Source organism: Schistocerca cancellata, chromosome 10, assembly GCF_023864275.1.
Source record: "Schistocerca cancellata isolate TAMUIC-IGC-003103 chromosome 10, iqSchCanc2.1, whole genome shotgun sequence".
Classification (NCBI taxonomy): domain Eukaryota; kingdom Metazoa; phylum Arthropoda; class Insecta; order Orthoptera; family Acrididae; genus Schistocerca; species Schistocerca cancellata.
Genome location: NC_064635.1, coordinates 8792420 through 8811854, shown reverse-complemented (window position 1 = coordinate 8811854; position 19435 = coordinate 8792420). Strand labels below are relative to the sequence as shown.

General features: G+C 41.2%; 1 protein-coding gene across 2 annotated transcripts in view; it reads right to left on the bottom strand.

The window, feature by feature from the left end:
- LOC126106484 (G-protein coupled receptor moody) overlaps positions 1-19435 on the bottom strand; it is a 501560-nt gene that overhangs the window by 227050 nt on the left and 255075 nt on the right. For both annotated transcript variants that reach the window (XM_049912785.1, XM_049912786.1), the window contains one exon: positions 16390-16437. The gene's annotated coding sequence lies outside the window, so the exon portion shown is untranslated. The remainder of the gene's footprint in view (positions 1-16389; positions 16438-19435) is intronic.

The following is a 19435-nucleotide window of genomic DNA, read 5'->3' as shown; positions in this document are numbered from 1 at the left end:
TTGTCATGTTCAGAGTTAGTTACGTGTTCCATTGATCAATCTCACGGTAACCATTAATGATGTGGAACGTGTGAAGTGAATAAGAAATGCATACACGGATCAAGCTTTTTTTTTGCTTAAAATTTTTATTACCTATCTCGTTCCGTTAAATGTCACAAACTGCGTATATTAAAGCTATAGATTTACTTGTTCCTATTCAATAATTTATCTCTGGTATGGAAGGAGTTGTCAAGGAGATACGATTTCAGTTTCTTTTTGAAACTGTTACTGCTGTCTGTCAGAGATTTTATTTCATCTGGTAATTTATCGAGAAGTTTTACAGCAGCATATTTTAGTACCTTTCTGTGCCAAAGATTTGAATAACGAAGGCCGCTGCGACTGACTGAATTCTTTAGTGCAGAACACGACCGTTTTCTCAAAATAAATTTGCATCCTCGGGTACTTCACTGTACACAAAGGAATGAAACAACTTAGCAGAAATTTAGCTATGGCACGAAACGCTCAGATAAAAGTGATAAGGTCCGTATCTACTTACAATCAAAAGACTAAAGGCTCTATTTAAACCGGGTGAAGCCATTCCCAACATTTACCGGTCTCGTTCTCCAATAAAGAATTCTAACGGTCGCAGCGGTGTTGTTTATTCAAATCGTGGAATATTTCGGCTGTGGGTGCCCTACATATAAAGTACTGTCATCTGTACGTCTTCAAAAACGTTTTTTGGTTGCACATCGTGTGCCATGGTGCGTTTATTGCTCACATGATGTTAACATTTTAGAAGAGGGTGTATTGCACATTCCACTCAGATGCAATATACTCGTTGGGGCCTTTGAGGGTGGACGCGCGCACGCTTGTGTGTGTGTGTGTTTGTGTTTGTGTGTGTCCGTGCTAGAACAGTCTCATACTCACAAGCAATGCAAGAAATGAAATGAACGTCCTGTCCGGGAGGTAAAATGACACGTCAGATGAAAGCAGAGTGGCGTCGGCGAAGGACGGATCTCCATAGTGAAAGGTATCTGCAGGTGTGAGACGTGATGTTGATATCGAAATCAGGAAGAATTTATTGAAAGTGGAGAGCGTGGACCATCGGAACGCGGCAGTCGAACAAAATTCCGAGGTGAGGACAGTTTCATCTTTTTTTAAAGTTTATTTCTCTGTCAGTTTGAGGCGTTTTGAACACCACAATTCCACCTACATGTGAAGGTCCGCTGTTGTTGTCGGGAGGGAGCAAGTGAATGCGAACGCGACGGTGAATGCGTGCTAGAACGGTGCTCATTTTAAATAAAACGTCGAGAGAGAGGGGCGGGGCAGGGGAGAGAGTGTGTGAATGCGGAGCTGACAGACGAACGCGCAAATCGGTGGTGCGTAACGCACCGCTTTCATCGTGTCCCACCACGCACATACCTTTCTGGGTGGATTAGCCATTCTGCTGGGCAAACCGCAGCGCGTTCTGTGTGGACGCTGGACGGATCGGAGCTTGTGTGTGTGTGTGTGTGTGTGTGTGTGTGTGTGTGTGTGTAAAAGAGAGAGAGAGAGAGAGAGAAAGAAAGTGGGGTGAATCCCCCACCTACTGGAACGGTCGAAACTCGGGGAATACCCTACTGCGTCGCTTGTATAATAATTCGCCCTTCAGTTCTGTTGATTCCAGACCACCGCCCAAACGCATCACAGGGATTCGAGCGCTGCTATTCGTTTCCGTCGGCGCGGACTAAGACTGCAGAGAGGCTAAGCCTGTTAGCATTCGTGTGGCCCACAGTGTGTCGCCAGCACATTCAGGAATGCGGCAAAAGCGCTCTCCCTTCTGTCTTTCCACTCTGTTTTTGTTTCTGCAAAACGTAATTCACTTCAGTGTGCGTCTCTACTTCAGTGAAGGTCGAACCCTAATGAGTGCGTGCACGTGAATTACTGTTCGTTCTTTCAGTGCACTGCTTTTACGAAGTTCAAATCTGATTTCAAATATGAAATGATCTTGACGTGGAGACAGGTGCTGTGCAGTGACCCCATTGTGACAAACCAGTGTGCGAGTAATCATGATTGGGGCAGGAGGAGGAGACAAAAGGTGGAAAATTGTGAACAGCTGTTGTCAGCTTCTGGATAATAGTCAGTTTTGTTATCTGATGACGGAAACAGTGTAGTACTAAACAAATGTCACCAGAAGGAAACCCAGCTAGCTGCCCACCATTACACGTGAAATTACGCAACCATGGGCTGACAGAAGAATCCATCAACATAATATATAGAGTCTCATCAAAAGTATCCGAACATCCCTGTGTAATGCGAAATTGACCACTAGATGGCACTAGAGGTGGACCCGCTACTATAAAGGGGCGTACGGAGTATTGTATTGACACTAGAGCAGCAGTGACCGCAGGACTGGTCAGTCATGGGAGCTCAGCGAATTCGGACGTAGACCAATCACTGGATGTCGCCTGACTAAGAACCTCGTCAGGGACATTTCAACCCTTTCAAAGCAGCCGACTGTGGGTGGATGGAGTGTGACGTGAAAGCACCTAGTCACAACGACAGCTAAATAAAGGCTGGCAGACCTCACGTTCATATGAAATTCTCTGAATAACCGAATATTATCAATTGGGATATTTTGTGATCTCTCAAAGGCTTTTAACTGTATGAATCGTGAAATTATTCTAGCGAAGATTAAGTATTGTGGTATGAGTGGGACAGTGCACAAATGGTTTAACTCATATTTAACTGGAAGAATGCGGAAGTTTGATATTAACGGTACACATAGTCTGCAAAAATGAACATAGCCCTCTAACAGGGGAGGTATCAAAAGTGGTGTCCCACAGGGTTCAGTGTTGGGTCTCTTATTATTATTATTATTTCTTTCTATTCTCAGACGTTCTGTCTGGTCAAAAATGGACAGTGACGTGGACCTTGATCAAGCGTGACTTCCTTTTAACTGTACGGTATATGTTATATTGCATTTAGGAACTTTCGGGTCATTGAACCTGTATCAATAATTACAGATTTTTGTAGTTGTATATATATATGTTTGGATGTAGCTGTATTGCGTTGATGTACTGGTGGATATTGTGTGGTATGACTCCTGTAGTTGATAGTATAATTGGTATAATGTCAACTTTATCTTGATGCCACATGTCCTTGACTTCCTCAGCCAGTTGGATGTATTTTTCAATTTTTTCTCCTGTTTTCTTCTGTATATTTGTTGTATTGGGTATGGATATTTCGATTAGTTGCGTTAATTTCTTCTTTTTATTGGTGAGTATGATGTCAGGTTTGTTATGTGGTGTTGTTTTATCTGTTATAATCGTTCTGTTCCAGTATAATTTGTATTCATCATTCTCCAGTACATTTTGTGGTGCATTCTTGTATGTGGAAACGTGTTGTTTTATTAGTTTATGGTGTATGGCAAGCTGTTGATGTATTATTTTTGCTACATTGTCATGTCTTCTGGGGTATTCTGTATTTGCTAGTATTGTTCATCCACTTGTGATGTGATCTACTGTTTCTATTTGTTGTTTGCAAATTCTGCATTTATCTGTTGTGGTATTGGGATCTTTAATAATATGCTTGCTGTAATATCTGGTGTTTATTGTTTGATCCTGTATTGCAATCATGAATCCTTCCATCTCACTGTATATATTGCCTTTTCTTAGCCATGTGTTGGATGCGTCTTGATCTACGTGTGGCTGTCTTAGATGATACGGATGCTTGCCATGTAGTGTTTTCTTTTTCCAATTTACTTTCTTCGTATCTGTTGATGTTATGTGATCTAAAGGGTTGTAGGAGTGGTTATGAAATTGCAGTGGTGTAGCCGATGTATTTACATGAGTGATTGCTTTGTGTATTTTGCTAGTTTCTGCTCGTTCTATAAAGAATTTTCTTAAATTGTCTACCTGTCCATACTGTAGGTTTTTTATATCTATAAATCCCCTTCCACCTTCCTTTCTGCTTAATGTGAATCTTTCTGTTGCTGAATGTATGTGATGTATTCTATATTTGTGGCATTGTGATCGTGTAAGTGTATTGAGTGCTTCTACGTCTGTGTTACACCATTTCACTACTCCAAATGAGTAGGTCAGTACTGGTATAGCATAAGTATTTATAGCTTTTGTCTTGTTTCTTCCTGTCAATTCTGTTTTCAGTATTTTTGTTAGTCTTTGTCTATATTTTTCTTTTAGTTCTTCTTTAATATTTGTATCATCTATTCCTATTTTCTGTCTGTATCCTAGATATTTATAGGCATCTTTTTTTTCCATCGCTTCTATGCAGTCGCTGTGGTTATCCAATATGTAATCTTCTTGTTTAGTGTGTTTTCCCTTGACTATGCTATTTTTCTTACATTTGTCTGTTCCAAAAGCCATATTTATATCATTGCTGAATACTTCTGTTATCTTTAGTAATTGGTTAAGTTGTTGATTTGTTGCTGCCAGTAGTTTTAGATCATCCATGTATAGCAAATGTGTTATTTTGTGTGGGTATGTTCCAGTAATATTATATCCATAATTTGTACTATTTAGCATGTTGGATAATGGGTTCAGAGCAAGGCAGAACCAGAAAGGACTTAATGAGTCTCCTTGGTATGTTCCACGCTTAATCTGTATTGGCTGTGATGTGATACTACTTGAATCTGTTTGGATATTAAGTGTGGTTTTCCAATTTTTCATTACTATGTTTAGGAACTGTATTAATTTAGGATCTACTTTGTATATTTGCAATATCTGTAGTAACCATGAGTGGGGTACACTATCAAAAGCTTTTTGGTAATCAATGTATGCGTAGTGCAGCGACCTTTGTTTAGTTTTAGCTTGATATGTCACCTCTGCATCTATTTTCAGTTGCTCTTTACATCCTCGTGCTCCTTTGCAGCAGCCTTTTTGTTCTTCATTTATAATTTTGTTCTGTGTTGTATGTGTCATTAATTTCTGTGTAATGACTGAAGTTAATATTTTGTAGATTGTTGGTAGCCATGTTATGGGGCGATATTTAGCTGGGTTTGCTGTGTCTGCTTGATCTTTAGGTTTCAGATAGGTTATTCCACGTGTAAGTGTATCAGGGAATGTGTATGGGTCTGCAATGTAACTGTTAAATAATTTAGTTAGATGTGAATGTGTTGAGGTGAACTTCTTTAGCCAGAAATTTGCTATTTTATCATTTCCAGGGGCTTTCCAATTGTGTGCAGAATTAATTGCTCGGGTGACTTCATGTTGCAAAATTATCACTTCAGGCATCACATTGTGTGTGTCTGTTTCTGCTTGTATCCACCGTGCATGCCTTTTATGTTGTACCGGGTTTGACCGTATGTTGCTCCAGAAGTGTTCCATGTCTGTTATGTTTGGTGGATTGCCTATTTTAATGTGTGTGTTATCTATTGTCTGGTAAAATTTCTTTTGGTTTGTGTTGAATGTTTGGTTTTGTTTCCTTCTATTTTCACTTTTTTTGTATCTTCTAAGTCGTTTGGCCAATGCTTGTAATTTCTGCTTCTTTTCATCTAATTGCTCTATTGCTTCTTGTTGTGAGATTTTTACCTAACCTTTTTCGTTTCTTATAAATTGTGTTAGCTGTCCGATGTCTTTTCTCAGTTTTTCTATTCTGATCTGTAGCCTGTGTTGCCATGCTGGTTTTGTGGGTTTGTTCTGTGTGTTGGTTGGTTCTGATCTCTGCCTAGTGTGTATATTTAGTGTAGTGAGTGCTCCTACATAAACCAGTGGTTGCAACTCTTCCATAGTTGTATTTTCATTTATTTTGTTGTGTATGATTGTGTTGATAGTTGTTATTGTTGTTTCGACTTGTGGGTTATTTGGTGGTCTATGCAAGAATGGTCTAATGTCTGTATTTGTGTCTTTGTATTCTATATATGTCAACTGAAATTTTTCTTCTATATCTAACATGTGTGTCACTTCATGTTCTATTTGTGCTTGTTCTGGTGGCTGTCTTAAGATTTCGTTTTCCTCTGATTGTTTAATTGGCGCGTTTTGTTCTTTGCTTGTTTTCTCTGGGGTGTTTGAGTCAATTACTGTATTTTCTTCTTCTTCTAATTGCACATTATTTTGTTCCAGTATTTGTTGTACTTGTTGTTTGATGTTTTCTAATTCTGACTGGGGTATCCTGTTATTTTTTATTATTACGCGGATCTGATCAGCTAGTCGTTGTTCTGTTAAAAATCTTAATTCCGGGTATCTGGTAATAAATGTTGTATATACTTGTGATCTGTATCCAGTTGTGTTGGTTCCTAGGTTTGTTGCTTGGTAATAACAGAACATGAGGTGTCGATTAACTTCATCTGACCATCTCATCCTCTGTCTTTGTTTTCCTTCTAGGGTGGTTGCAGGAAGCATATCCTGCAAAACACCTCTATTTGGATTTAAATCATTTTCCAGTTGGCTAGCAGTGTCGTTACCATTGTGGGTGGGCATAGGGTTCAAGCGTCGTCCCCGACCATGGCGGCGCTTGTCCGAGGCTTCTTTAGTTCTGTCCTGAACCAAGTAATCACACTAAAAGGGGGGTTAGCCCTATTAGTGGTTTGTTCTTTTCGTCGCCTTTTACGACTGGCAGAACATACCGGAGGCCTATTCTTTTCCCGGGCCTCCACAGGATTTATTATTATTATTATTATTGTTATTATTATTATTATTAGTAATAATAATATATATTAATGACTTGCTACTCTGTATTTATGAAGATGTAGAGCTAGTTCTTTTTTTGCTGACGATACAAGCACAGAACCCACACTCAACAAACAGGAATCAGCTGAGGAAATTGTAAATAATGTCTTTCAGAAAATTATTAAGTGGTTCTCTGCAAATGGACTCTCAGTAAATTTTGAGAAAACACAGTTTATACAATTCCGTACAGTAAATGGCATAACATCATTGATAAATACAGACTACGAACAGAAGTCTGTTGCTAAGGTAGAATTTTCAAAATTTTTGAGTATGTGCATTGATGAGAAATTGAATTGGGCGAAACACATTGACGATCTGCTGAAACAGTTAGCCATCTACCTATGCTATTAGGGTTATTGCAAATTTGGTAATAAACATAACAGTAAATTAGCCTACTATGCCTATTATCAATCACTGCTTTTATATGGCATCATATTTTTGGATTAAGAAAAAAAGTATCCATTGCACACAAGCGTGTAATCAGAATAATAGCTGGAGCCCACCCAAGACCACCTCGCAGACACTTGTTTAAGGAACTCGGGATATTCACAGAACCTTTGCAATGGATATGTTCACTTCTGAAATTTGTTATCAATAACCCATCCCAATTAAAAAATAATAGCGTAGTGCTTAGGTACAACACTACAAGAAAGGATTACCTTCACTATTCTGGGTTAAATCTGACTTTGGCGAAGAAAGGGGTGAATTGTGCTGCCACAAAAATATTTGGCCATTTGTCAAATAGCATTAAAAGTCTGACGGATAGCCAAGCAACATTTAAAAACAAATTAAAAGTATTTCTGAATGACAACTTCTACTTAATAGACGAATTTTTAGATATGAAGAAGCAACTGAAAAAAAAATTAAATTAAATTTAAAAAATTGAAAAAATCATATTCTCTAAAGAAAACTCGTGTTAAACTGACACGTTCCACATCATTACGAAATGTCGTATTCATGGTTTGTGGAATAAGTATTAATGTAATGACGGACAGGGACAGTCCAACAATGCAGAGGATGGGTTGTAAAAAATCGAATGGAATCGGCAGAACGAAACACTCATGAGTTCCAAAGGGCTACCGGCAGTCAACCTTTTTTGTTTGCTGTTCTGTTTGTTTAAATGTCAAATTGTTTATTAATTACTGTCATATTTGTGTTTAGTTGTCAAAGTAAATGAAGGTGTGAATGTCAAATAATGTTTTCTGTAAAGTTTTTGTACAATACATTGAAGTAACTGGTCTCGTGATGAATGTTCGAGAATGGCGAGTCTGTTAGTCACTCGTACCGGGAATTTGTTATAAACTGTTTCGTCAGTTTATGGTACTGAGGAAATGAGATTATGATTTCGGTAAAGTAGTTTTGTCAAGATGGAGTTGATTTTATATTTTTCGGTTTTCAAACCTCATTTCAAACCTCATTTATGTTAATTTACTGTTCTGATTAAGTGAAAAATTTTGATTTGCTCTCTGTAAAGCCGCGCGGGATTGATCGGGTTTTATGCTCCTTTCCAATTGGCTGAGGTGCTCCTCTGCCAGTCAGAAATTAGCACATTCGCGCGTATTTTGGGTACTAGAAGCTTCTTTTGCATAGAGAGATCAGTACAGTCGGGGCCTGGATGTCATAGTGATCAGTCCTATTGATAGGTGTTCATACTATGGTATTTAGTTGCCAAAATGTTTGAGAAGTACTGTAAAGTGTGTAAGAGAGTTCAATTTGGTGCACGTTGTGAAATTCAGAACTTTTGGTGACATTTTAAATAACTAAATCTCACGTGACGTGTTGCTTACTCTCGAACGTGAACATTTTGTTACGTGAGGCTGGTTAGAGCAACATTTGAGCGCGCTATTCTAAAAGAAACACTCCGTTTCTAAAATGTCGGTGAAGGATAATTAATAGTTAACCATAAACTGGCTACCGTTATGAATAATGTGTCCTTTGGGCTTTTCAGACTTTGTACAACTTAGAGTAAAGCCGGCCGGAGTGGCCGAGTGGTTCTAGGCACTACAGTCTGGAACTGCGAGACCGCTACGGTCGCAGGTTCGAATCCTGCCTCGGGCATGGGTGTGTGTGATGTCCTTAGGATAGTTAGGTTTAAGTAGTTCTAAGTTCTAGGGGACTGATGACCATAGATGTTAGGTCCCATAGTGCTGAGAGCCATTTGAAGTAACTGGTGTATCCAAGCTTACCGTAATAGAGTGAAATTTTAAGCACATTAATATTCTCATTTAACTATTACTAACCTTCCACCGACAAAACAACTTGTAGTTACTAGGTGTACAGCTGTTATTTCTATAGCTTTTTCCGTCTGAGAACTGCATATCAGTAACTTCAAGGATTCGCGCTTGTGAGAAGCGATTCACTAAAAGGTGAGTGGAACTTTATACGCAGCAGAATCGCACCGCGACGCTGCATGGTGAACGCGTGGAGAACATTATTCGCGATCGTCTGTAGGGCCGACAGTGATGTTACAGAAAGGGGTGTTTCCTCTGGTAAGCGTGTGGTCCCCTTAAATGGGCTGAAGAAAACACTAAATGCAGAAGGATACATACACATTTTGCAGCACCGTGTACTGTGTACAACTGAGGAATATTCTGGGCCCGATGACTGCATGAGCATGACAACGCACACTGCCATGAGACTGCATCTGTGAGAGGATGGCTGGTGGACAGTAGCACCCCTAAAATGGACCGGCGTGCCCAGGGTCCAAGCATGAACCCAATGGAACAAGACTGGGATGAGTTAGAACGTCGACTGCACCCAAGACACCAGTTTCGAACATCGCTGCATTATTGTTTGGAATCATTTGTGCTTCCAAGTTATACATAGATGTGTATAAGAGTGCTCATGATAGTGGAACAATACGGCAGAATGAAGGTTTTACAATAACAATGCGAGAACAAACATTTTTGTAGGTACCGCTTTATTGTTTTTCAAAATATTCTCATTTGAAATTTATACACTTTCGCAAACGAACGTTAGATTAGTTCTGGAAACATTTTTCCCTCTCTGAGCTTGATACGTTAATATATATGGTTCATGGTGTGGTTCCTGTAGTCATGTCCTAGTTCATGAACCACGGGCATCGTATGAGTGGCCAAGTAAGTGGTCCCGACAGTCGGGATACCAGTTACTTTGGAATAAGGCTGGGCATCTCGGACATATTCTGAGTCGCGGTCACCTTTGTGCTCATACGGCAAAGACTACCAAATCCACCGGTTAGTCCCACAGCCGTTAGGGGTAAAACCCAATGGGACTCGGGGCAAGTAAGGCTAGCAACCTGCTTCCCTGGTACTTTATATATATATATATATATATATATATATATATATATATATATATATATATATATATATATATGGAAGAATTTGGCAGCTTCTTGACGTGATGAAAATAACTGTCTGCATATTGCAATGTGGCTTGGTTTATAAAGCTGCAAGGCAAGCCTAGCAGGTGTTGCAATAACGTTAGGACGCCCTCCAAATTTGGGGAAATTTGTGACTGTTAAATAAGACACGAATCACTATTAAGTTGCTTTATTCCGATAAAATTATTGAAAAACAAATGAAAAACAGTGGTAACGCTACTTAATGAGGCCTTGGCATATCTGACATAGGGGTCGGGGAACAATATGCTAATAACAGTGCAAGTGAATTAATTGTAATTGCAAAGTGCCCAGTGACTGTGGTGGAGTTACGGGAAAACACAGTACTATAGAAGGGAATACGTCACACTTGCGAGTGGAGTTGAAAGCAGTGTGTTAACTGACGTTAGTCGTCAGACTGAAGCTTGAGCTAACACGAATAGCTATAAAGCGGCTTTATTGTCCCTGCATAACGTCTCGCAGTTGCGGCTCGATCTCACCACAGAATAGCAAGTGGAGGCTGGAGTGCCTGCAGAAGCAATCACTTGCAGAACCAACGACCGTCGCCAGTGGCTAACTACAGATAAGCTTGAAATTTTTCTAGCTCCCCAAAATGAATTTTTAGATATGGAGTAGTAACTGTAAAAACAAAAAAAAAAAAGAAATTATTTTGTCTAAAGAAAATTTACGTTAAAGTGACACGTTCCACATCACTACGAAATGTGGTATTCATGATCTATGGAACAAGGATGTATGTATGTATTTATGTATGTATACATCATCTCAGATAGCACAGTAGACTGACAAAGTCGATGGTAGATGTCAGTGTGGAAATGAGGCGGCGGCGGTTCGCGAAGGTGGAGTGATTTCTGATCCAATGGTAACTAAAACGAAACCTCACTCTGCCGTGTTTTGCACCTTTCTAAATTCAGATTGGCTGGGCCTGGTTTTCTGTTCGCTGAGTGATAAAAGTGCTCCTTGGAAAACACTGCTCCTCTTCCTCCAACTCGTTAACCAATAACGTTTTGTCCTACCATTTTCCGCAGAAAAAAATCGCTTTTCTCTCTCTCTCTCTCTCTCTCTCTGTGATCAGTTGAGGTGATCTTCCTCATCAATGTCCCACTGCCCCATTTCTCTCTCTAACCTCTAGTTCACTTACACTAGCCACTGCTGGCAGTAAGCATTTTTTTTTTCGCTGTCATTAGCAGAGTCTCATCTTTCCAAAGGACTTAAACTGCGGAACCCCGGTACGTCTTTTGGATGTTTATCTCTGGCGCGTGGTGCTTTGTGGAGAAAGTCAGCTTTTTACATTTGAGCACGATAGTGCCTTTTGCTAAAAAAATGAACCTTCTCACTCCACTCCCAGGTTGTAAAATGTTTTCTCCAGGAGTTTGTGCCATTAGAGATCCTATCTGTGTCCGTTCAGGACAAATCTGGACGTCCCAGGATGGCACTACAAAAGCATGGCCGATGGTCTGTGGGCTATGGAGCGTCACCTCTGCCTCGACAGTGCTTCTGCGAACTGGCTCTCTGTGTGAGGCAGCTGACTCTTCTGTCCCCGGCAGTCCACGTGCTTTTCCATCATTCAGAACGCTTTCAGCGTTCTGTCACTTCTACAAGCCTTGCAAATTCGAATCAAATCTACAAGAAGAGTCAGACTGCATTAGTTAGTTACTAACCATCACTAGTACTACTATTTATCATATTTTGCCCGGTCTCAACGAAATACTCCGATCAGCTGGGTCTTTCATTATGAACATGCACACACTGTGTGACTGTTTCCCTAGAAACGGTCCCATAACAATATCTTTTATTTGACAAAAAAGAAAGGAAGAGGCATTTGGCTACAAATCAGGAGGTGAATACAGAAACGAGACAGTATTCGACGCACTCAACTATTTTGAGATTGTAGCATGTATGCATGTTCCTGACATCTGATGGTCTTACGGCGAACTAGCTTTATGAGTGCTGCACGCGTACAATCTGCATATGAACAACTGCGAAAAGCTGACCCAGCGATTTCTCTGATATTCTTCCATAAAGTCGCAAAGTACAGATTTTTTTTTTTTTTTTTTTTTTTTTTTTTTTTTTTTTTTTTTTTTTTGCTGTAGGAAAGCTCTCTGGCTACATTGATGTCCATTTCTTCATAAAAGCGCGAAGCTCTTGAAGGAATGCTCCATCGTAACCTTACGTTCTGTGGTTACAGTATTACAGTCTCTGAAATGGATGCTGAGGATTTCAAGAATGTCTCCGACCTCACCACCAAACCAAAACTCGATGTTTGTAGTAAAAATGTACATTTCTAAAAATTTTACAATGATGAAGTTTTCAGCACGTTGCCATGAGCTGTTTAAAGTAACATATTCTTCATTGGAGTCTTCAATTCGCATCAAGCTACATCACAATTTGTCATTTCCCCTCAGTCTGTAGAGGCCTTGCAAAATCAAGTGCCCAAATACTTAGGTGGAAGGCAAATATCAACCTTCAAACACAAAGGCTTAACAAGGCGACTAAATCAGACTTGAAACACACAGACGTAACAGAACTAATGGATTTCGTGCCTAAATTGAACAGACACTTTTATCTGAACCTCACGCCAGAGAACGTGCTTCATGAAAATGATAAGAACTGTGAAGCGTAGGGATAGGTCATAATTATGTGTGTGTGGTGCATTTACTATCTGTTCTTTATATTCTGATACTAGTTTCAGATTAATTATAAACTACACAACAGTCAAAAGACACTGTAGCCACTAACCAATACATATGAAAATTTTGCGAATCAACATTAGTAGTAATAATACTAAATATTAATTAAAATTTCATAATGTAAGAGGGGCATGAGTGTTTTTTATAGGCTTACAGGATACTGAGCCTTGGTTAAAAAACAAGTCAGACCTGTGAGACTGGTAGTTGGCCTACAAACTTGAGGTCTACATACACCTATTTTTCTCAAAACTTTGTTTCTGTGGTTTGGGCCCTTGCGGTTCTCCGTGCATCGATCGCATGTTTCTCTTAGTCAAATAAACAACTATTTGACGTGACGTTTGAAAGTCACAGAGAAGAATGATGCGTTGTCTTCGATCGGTTTTTCTGATTTCGTTGGAGACTTGCGGCAGAGTAACAGTTTCTGTACCATCTGCTTCAACGGTCGCTACACTACGTGTGCGGCACCTCTGCTACTCAACGGCCAAACCTTTCCATGGGCCGTATGTTCCTGGGTGTTCGAAGACCTGGTTGCAATCAGGTGTTCAAAAGAAGCACTTGGGATGCGGTTTGGAATTCACGGCACCCAGAAATATATGGCCCAGTGTGTCAGTGTCGTTTATTTTTGTGAGATGCATATGGCGCCTGAAGGTGGCGTAATGGAATGCCGAAACTAGGGGTAAAAATAAAATAAAACACCTCATCTGGACAGCTGTTGTCGAGTATCATTGCCGCCGTCCCATGTCCACAATGAATCAACAGACTTCAGCGCAGTTTCTGCGCCATTTGAAATGAGGGTGTTTTTGTATTTCGAGTAAATTGTATGGAAGGTACATTTCACAGCTAAATCTTGATGCAAAATCGCATGTACTGCAGCCTTAGATATGACTAAGTATGGCTGTGTTTGGCGGAAGCATTCAGTCATCCTCTCGTGTCGATGTTCGGAAAAACAACCCATTTCGTTAGACAGTCACTATATAAACGCTAACGGAAGCGGAACCGCAAACCAAATGTAAACAGCCTTCTTTGTAGGTGACTGGTCAGCAAAAGTGGTGACATAGCAGAGTTCTTAATTTAGGAAGTTAGAAAAATCGCAAAAATAATCTAAGGGAAACAATCACGCTGAAATTACTTTTTTTGCACGACAATGCATCTTTAATCGATTACTGTAAACGAACTACTGAATCAGTGTCTGGGCTCCTGTTGTTTAAACAACAACAAATGAAAATTTTTGAAACAACAGTGATGTCACATCTCAGTAACACTGTCTAGTGATCGCTTGCAAAAAATTTAGGTGGCAACAGTATGGAGATAAATCAAGCAATGGGAAGCTCCATCTCCTTTCCCTTAGCGTTTCCCGTAGTCTATCACGGGGACCGTTTTTTTCACAATTTGGAAAAAGTTTCATTTTTCTGTGTGACTGTGTAGCCGGATTCAAGTCCTGACGCCACAGACGCCAAGGTAACGTAAGGCAGCGAAGTCGTGTATGTCGTCTACTGCGAATCGCGTAAAGTTTGTGCTCTGTTGTTGTTGTTGTTGTTATCGTTGTTCTGACCTTCATTCCGCAGACTGCTTCGATGCAGCTCTCCACGGTAATCATGCAGTTGCAACTGTTTTGTGTGTCGTTTTCTCTGACACGGAAGTGGCCGGCGGCCTCAGCATTTGCCTACACATGCTTGGGAAACCGCCGAAAAGCTGCATCCGCACTGGTCAGTGTGCCAGACCACGGCCGCTAATTCGCCGCGCCCGTTCGGTTCAGGTCTGGCTTACCTCCCTGTCTCCCAAGCTAGCGCCCTGCGCGTTACAATATAGCAACAGGTTACGGCGTGAAACGCAATAAACAAGACGGTATCGTCGATAAGTACAGCAGAAATCTTTAGACAGATCCACAGAGAACGCATGAATAATTAGGACAAATGGAGTAGCAGTAAATGTTACAGCACCAGTCCGACGTTTGTAATGTTGTTGTTGTGGTCTTCAGTCCTGCGACTGGTTTGATGCAGCTCTCCATGCTACTCTATCCTGTGCAAGCTTCTTCATCTCCCAGTATCTACTGCAACCTACATCCTTCTGAATCTGCTTAGCGTATTCATCTCTTGGTCTCCCTCTACGATTTTTACCCTCCACACTGCCCTCCAATGCTAAATTGGTGATCCCTTGATGCGTCAGAACGTGTCCTACCAACCGATCCCTTCTTCTAGTCAAGTTGTGCCACAAACTTCTCTTCTCCCCAATCCTATTCAATACCTCCTCATTAGTTGCGTGATCTACCCACCTTATCTTCAGCATTCTTCTGTAGCACCACATTTCGAAAGCTTCTATTCTCTTCTTGTCCAAACTAGTTATCATCCATGTTTCACTTCCATACATGGCTACACTCCATACAAATACTTTCAGAAACGACTTCCTAACACTTAAATCTATACTCGATGTTAACAAATTCCTCTTCTTGAGAAACGCTTTCCTTGCCATTGCCAGTCTTCATTTTATATCCTCTCTACTTCGACCATCATCGGTTATTTTACTCCCTAAATAGCAAAACTCCTTTACTACTTTAAGTGTCTCATTTCCTAATCTAATTCCCTCAGCATCACCCGACTTAATTTGACTACATTCCATTATCCTCGTTTTGCTTTTGTTGATGTTCATCTTATATCCTCCTTTCACGACACTGTCCATTCCGTTCAACTGCTCTTCCAAGTCCTTTGCTGTCTCTGACAGAATTACAATGTCATCGGCGAACCTCAAAGTTTTTACTTCTTCTCCATGAATTTTAATACCTACTCAGAATTTTTCTTTTGTTTCCTTTACTGCTTGCTCAATATACAGATTGAATAACATCGGGGAGAGGCTACAACCCTGTCTTACTCCTTTCCCAACCACTGCTTCCCTTTCATGCCCCTCGACTCTTATAACTGCCATCTGGTTTCTGTACAAACTGTAAATAGCCTTTCGCTCCCTATATTTTACCCCTGCCACCTTCAGAATTTGAAAGAGAGTATTCCAGTTAACATTGTCAAAAGCTTTCTCTAAGTCTACAAATGCTAGAAACGTAGGTTTGCCTTTTCTTAATCTTTCTTCTAAGATAAGTCGTAAGGTCAGTATTGCCTCACGTGTTCCAACATTTCTACGGAATCCAAACTGATCTTCCCCGAGGTCGGCTTCTGCCAGTTTTTCCATTCGTCTGTAAAGAATTCGCGTTAGTATTTTGCAGCTGTGACTTATTAAACTGATAGTTCGGTAATTTTCACATCTGTCAACACCTGCTTTCTTTGGGATTGGAATTATTATATTCTTCTTGAAGTCGGAGAGTATTTCGCCTGTCTCATACATCGTGCTCACCAGATGGTAGAGTTTTGTCATGACGGGCTCTCCCGAGGCCATCAGTAGTTCAAATGGAATGTTGTCTACTCCCGGGGCCTTGTTTCGACTCAGGTCTTTCAGTGCTCTGTCAAACTCTTCACGCAGTATCTTATCTCCCATTTCGTCTTCATCTACATCCTCTTCCATTTGCATAATATTGTCCTCAAGTACATCGCCCTTGTATAAACCCTCTATATACTCCTTCCACCTTTCTGCCTTCCCTTCTTTGCTTAGAACTGGGTTGCCATCTGCGCTCTTGATATTCATATATACGGGTCAAAATATGTACAGCTGGAGATCAACGAGAAACACTTACCTTTACGTCGTAGAAAATCAGCGTGCTGACTGACTCGTCAACAGGAATCTGAAAAATAAAGAAAGATGCGTGTGAAAAATTACTCGGACAAGTCAGTCTGTCAGAGTCACAGTCTCAACCTAGACACTTGTTTGTTTATCGCCGCACACCACACAGTTCACTATTCTCTAACACTCCTAAATGCTTTTGCCGCCTGATTCTTATTACCATCTTTCTACAATGCCTGCAGCACTTGCTGTTACTCTGCCTACACGACTAAGAGACGGTGTCTGCACTACGCACACACACTGCACACGTGCTCCTCCATCACGCTATTACGTTTAATTTTATGTGGTGCTGAACATTAGCAGCTATTCCATAGAGAACGCAGCAGTACCGTACCTTTCTCATATCGAACGACTCGAGTAGTTCCCCAGTTGAGCGCCGTCTTCTTTTCGTATTCCCGCTATCAAGAGAACTCATTACGCGCGGTGCACGGTTAGTAAGGGGCCGCAAGGCGTGTGTTGTAGCTGTTAGCCATCCCGTCCACCTGTTGTGGAGATCCCGTTGCGCAAGGCAGTTAGCGCTCGCTGAACGCTGTTTGTTCGCACCTCGCCGCTAGCAACACCAGCCGCCGTTCTTGCCGAGAAACAAACGCACCACATGTACCGGTGTTCTCCGTACGGCCCCCGCTTCCACCAGCAAAATTATTCCGATATTCTGCTGGTGCAAATTCATGTGATAAACTCGGAGAGCAGACATTTTTCTGTAACCTACCACAGCGTCTTCAGCAGGAACTACTGTCACCCTGTCCAGCCCTTCTGACAGAGAGGGAGTGTCATAACAAACTACATTCTACTTTCCCGACAATGAGCGAGGTGGTGCAGTGGTTTGCACACTGGACTCGCATTCGGGCGGACGACGTCAAACCCACGTCTGGCCATCCTGATTTAGATTTCCTGTGATTTCCCTAAATCGCTTCAGGCAAATGCCGGGATGGTTCCTTTGAAAGGACACGGCAGATTTCCTTCCTCATCCTTCCTTAATCCGATGAGACCGATGACCTCGCTGTTTCGTCCCCTCCCCAAAATCAAGCAATAAACCAACTCTTCTGACGGTAGATTCAAACTATACGCAGATTTTCGAATCATATGATTTACGCAAACGCCGATCTGATTAATATTCAGAAAATAGACTAAATTAATCATCACTTAAACTATATCAAACTAATTTTCGCCTAACCAGAGGACTTTTGTCTCGTAGGGTCGGAGTAATTTTCTGAACCTTGATTCAAATATTGATAGTAATTTGCAACGTAGCGAACGCCCACAAAGGCTGTTGGAGCCGTTACTTTGACTTCCAGGCCACGTCTTCTTCGTTGCGGGAAGGCTGATGTCCCTCGCCTTCAGACCGGTTGCCGCCACTCCAGTGAAGCCAACTTCTGAAACTCAAGACTAGGCCTTGCGCGCCACAACAAAACTTAACCGTCACTGTGGTTAGGTTGGCTACGGTCTCATCATTCTGCCGACGGACGCTTACTGGGTTTGCGACGCTCTCGGTAACAAAACTGGCCGGAGAGGGCTTGGAGTGATTAACCTGGAGTAGGTCCGTTTAGTTCAGTTTGCACAGAAGTTGCCGCTGTTTGTGTGTTTTTGTACTTGCTTAGCTGTTCTCAGTAGCGGACATGGACTCTGCAACTCTGGCTAGTATTGTTTCGCATTAAAGGCAACGCAGCCGCGATAATTTCGATCGGTAACCATCAGAAATGCAATGGTTTGCTTACCGATCGGTAGGTGCGACAAAGCTAAACATGCTTGCCCGATAGTGCTATGTGCCGCCCTTGCCTGGGGTTTAGTTTATTCTTTATCGTGGGTAATAATAATCATTACGTCCACTTCTACATGGATACTCTGTAAATCACGCTTAGGTGCCTGGCAGAGGGTTCATCGAGCCACAGTCAGAATGAAACTTCCTGGCAGATTAAAACTGTATGCCGGACCGTGACTCGAACTCGGGACCTTTTCCTTCCGCGGGCAAGTGCTCTACCATCTGAGATACCCAAGGACGACCTCGTCTCCTACCTTCCAAACTTTATGGAAGCTCTCCTGCGAATCTTGCAGAACTAGCACACCTGAAAAAAAGGATATTGCGGAGACATGGCTTAACCACAGCCTGGGGGATGTTTCTGCTGAGTTCGAGTCTCGGTCCGGCACACAGTTTTAATTTGCTAGGAAGTTTCATATCAGCGCACACTCCGCTGCAGAGTGAAAATCTCATTCTGTCCACATTCAGAATAATTCTGTTATTCCAATCTCGAACAGCGCTGGAAGAAAACGAACACCTGTATCTTTCCGTGCGAGCTGTGATTTGCGTTATTTTATTATGATTATCGTTTCTCCCTGTGTAGGTCGGTTTCAACAAAATATTTTCGCATTCGGAAGAGAAAATTGTAGATCGAAATTTCATGAGAAAATTCCACCACAGCGAAAAATGCCTTTGTTTTACAACGTCAACCAGAAATAGTATATCATTTCAGTTACACTCTCCCACGTATTACGTTATAATACAAAACGTGCTGCTCTTCTTTGAAGGTTCTCGATGTACTCCATTGATCCTATCTGATAATGATCACACACCGCGCAGCAGTACTCCAAAAGAGGACGGACAAGCGTAGTGTAGGCAGTCTCTTTAGCAGATCTGTTGCACCTTCCAAGTGTTCTGCCAGTAAATCCGAGTCTTTGGTTTGCCTTCCCCACAACATTTTCTATGTCGACTTCCCACTTACAGTTCTCCGTAATTGTAATTCCTAGTTATTTAGTTGAATTTACAACCTTTAGATTTTTCTGAATTTTAGTGTAACCGAAGTTCAACGGTTTCATTTTAGCACTCATGTGGATGACCTCAGACTTTCCATTATTTCGGGCCAATTGCCAAGTTTTGGACTATGCAGATACCTTCTCTAAATCGTTTTGCAATTTCTTTTGATCTTGTGATGAGTTTACTAGACGATAAAGACAGCATAATCTGCAAACAACCAAAGACGGCTGCTCAGGTTGTCTCCTAAATA